Source organism: Camelus ferus, chromosome 2, assembly GCF_009834535.1.
Source record: "Camelus ferus isolate YT-003-E chromosome 2, BCGSAC_Cfer_1.0, whole genome shotgun sequence".
NCBI lineage: Eukaryota > Metazoa > Chordata > Mammalia > Artiodactyla > Camelidae > Camelus > Camelus ferus.
In genome coordinates, this window is record NC_045697.1 from 103,845,950 (window position 1) to 103,849,476 (window position 3,527).

Here is a 3,527-nt window from a genome sequence, read left to right on the forward strand (position 1 = left end):
GAGAACAGTGATCCTCAACATTAATATTTGTGGAATGGACTTAGGATAGGAGAAAAGGCTCAGGCTTTTTCATGATAAACATAAAATGATGGCATGACATCTAGTGACTTTCTAGGATCTTTGCACAGAGAACATATACAGTTTTTCTGATTTTAAAAAGATAGACATAGAAACATCAAAATGTTAACACCCTCTCTGAAGTCACATAACAGATATGAAAAGAATGTCAAAATCTCCAAACGTGAAATTCAAAATTCTCAAAACAAGCACAATATTTTTGAGATATTACTTGGTGTATTTGTTCGTGTGTCAGCAACCAGGAGTGAAATCACTGGCGATTTTTTAGGTTGTGTTTTTCTTCTGTGAATTTTTAAATAGATGCCTCATTGCAGGTTTAGATCAGGGAGGTAAGGGACCTAAGGAGACCCACGGTGGAGCGCAAAGAACGAGGCTGTAAGCAAGCAAGTGCACCCGCAGCTGCCATGGCTGGACGTGTTGAGAAGCTGCTTTGTTTCAGTGGTTGCCATCCTCCTCCTGTGCTTCTGGCTGAAGTTCCTGTGTTTCCATTGCTGAGTCTGTGAACCTTTATACTTCGCTACCGTAGAGCCGGGCCCCACTTGCAGAGCTGCCTAGAGTCTCTCCCAGGATTGCGCTCTTCAAGCCTGATTCTCTTTCCAGTTCTCTCTATTGCACTGGCTGGCTTGGCCCTCTGTCAGCTCACAAAGCTTCACCGCTGCCAGGCCATCACCCCCTGACCCAGGATGCTAACTGAGTGTGTGATCTCTGGTAGCCCCAGGCCACCTCTTGGGTGATAGTGCCTGGTGACAGTGTTAGAACAACCCCCAGTGTATCGTAAGTAGGTAACATACAGTGTTTGCATACACATAGCTCCAAATGTGCTCCAGGACGCAGCCTCTTTTTCAGACTGTGGCCACCTGAGGGGTGAGGGGTTTGCTCCTGTCTCTGATCAAGTTTCAGAGTAATCCTGATGGCATAGCTTTAATGTGCCCCTATTGTTAATCACAAGAGCAGACTTGGACCCTACTACAGTTCAATAGCCTCAAGATGTCTCTAATTTTTGTTTTTGTGAGATAGACAGCAATGCTCTTGGAGGTTCTGAAACTAAGGCTCGCTTCCAAATGTTCTTGGATCACAAAGAGCACAGAGCCAGGCCATTGCCCTTCGATGCTGCCAAATAGCAGAGCAGGATGAACCGCACACAGTGACCCACGTGAACATTGAGCCTTATGTGCAGTAAGGACCCAGAAAGACGATCAGCCTGCTGCTACCTGGCAGAGTGCACTTCAATTTCAAGCTGATGTGTTTACTTTCTGGGGTTGAAATTGTTGTCAGCAATTTTTATTTTAAATAGAAGTTGCAGTCACTGGTCTTTTAGAATATGTCATATTTACAAAGGTGCATTTTGTAAGAAGATCCTAAAGTGCTGTATGAATATCATTTCATTTATCCTTATGACACCTCTGCGAGAGAAAATAGCCCATATGGCTTTCCCCATCATCACCAGACTCAGTATTCAAATGAAAGCACACAAAGGCTTTCTACAGACCAGAATAGAACTCACACTGAACCCGGGAGTAGGCCTGTTAGGTTTGTATGTGAATATTCAGGCTCTCGCAAACGACTGGGGGCGTAATTCTATTGACCCAAGAAAATAACACTTTCTTAAGGGCAGAAGAAAGGAGTATGGAAAGAGAAGGCTATAAAATGAGCCCATTGTGTAGAAGACCCTTTTTTTTCCCCTTCATGGAGGGAGGTAATTAGGTATATTTGTCTTCAGAGGAGGTGCTGGGGACTGAACCCAGGCCCTCGTGCATGCTAAGCATGCGCTCTACCACTTGAGCTATACCCTCCCCCTGACTCTTCCTTTTTGATTTCTTCTTTCTCTGGTTCTCCAGTTACAGTTATTATTATCACTATAGAGAAGGAATGAGGGGAGGCATGGAGCCACCTGGACCATGAGCCCATGAAATGTTAGTTCTGTTATTTGAAATACTCACCTGTCTCCTGATCAGAGACCAACTGATTTTTATCCTGTAGCACTTCCAAGGGATGAGGATAACCCAGTAAGCATATCCTGAGAACCTTTTCTTTCCAAGGATTAAGGCAGTTTGATTTGACTGTTTAAATTATTTAGGAGAGCTCTTCATAATATACATAATATACAATTGACAAAAATGTTGGGAGGGGTGATGATAATAGAAGTGTATCTCTTTCACCAAGAAATAAGGGAAGGAGCATTTATTGAGTATTACCTACGCTGTACCAAGAGCTCTTTCAGAGGGGCTCATCTATGCACTGAATTTTGGGAGTTATTGTTACCATGCTACCTTCCAAGAAACCAGAGGTCAGAAGAAACAAGCCACTTATTCAAGGTCACACAGCTTGTGAAAGTAAGCTAGAGTCTGGATTCAACCCAGACCTTTTTAAATCTTAAACTCCAGGTAAGAGCTGCTTGGGGATTGCCTTTCTGTGCTAATGTGAAGTTACTCAAGAATATAGCAAGAATTCTTTTACCAAAAGTCAGTTGTATTTGTTCCCAAACCAGTTTTGCACTTGGTATTTAAATTATATCATTTAATTAAATACTACCTGGGCTAATAATATATGAGTACAAAAGAAAGAAGTTTATTGTTTCTATGAAGACTAACTAGAATGCTTTGGAAACATTGCTTAAAAATTGCTGTCATGTATATGTGGGTGGGGCGCCAGCAAAATATTGGGAAAAATTAATACAAATTTAGCATTCTATATTGAGACTGCATCACAATTCTTATTGTACCTAAAAGAAATGGAAACGGAAAATTGTAGATGATGCATATAGCTGTGGTTATTTAAGAAAGATGATACAAAAATAAGAGAAAGAAACCTTTAAAAAACCTAAAAAAAAAAAGATGATACAAAAATCAAAGAAAAAGCCTTAGCCCTGCATCAAATGATTGAAAAAAATACATTGACATTTATATTTTTCGTATAAATATGTATATACACACATATATGTACATACAGCTATGTTATATATATATAAGGTGTATATAAACTTAAACTTTGAAGAAGGTAGTTAATTCCAACTATCGGAGGGAAGGGGAGGGGATTGCCAGGAACCGGGCCCTGCCCACTCTTTGGCCCTTTATGGTCAGCCTGGGAGTGCTGTCTTGAAACTGAGCAAGACCCTGTGGGGCCCTTCGGGGCACAAAAGTCTTTTTGTGCTTTTGTCCACCCTCCTCCCTGGCCCTTTCTTTTTGTAGGAAAAATATTTTCAACCTCGCAGACCTTCCCTGAGTTCCAAAGGGCTGATTCAAACAGTTGCTAATTTGAGGCTTGAGGGTATGCAGAAATGCTGTCAAGAAACAATAGTGCGTGGATGGGGCGAGGTCCTGCTTCCTCCTCAAATAATATACATAACAATCTGATACAAATCTCTGAGTTCTTCTACAGAAGCCGAGGTCCCCACCCGGGTGGAGGATGGTAACTCCAGGCTGAGCACAAGCGAGGGGACCCCGGATTGA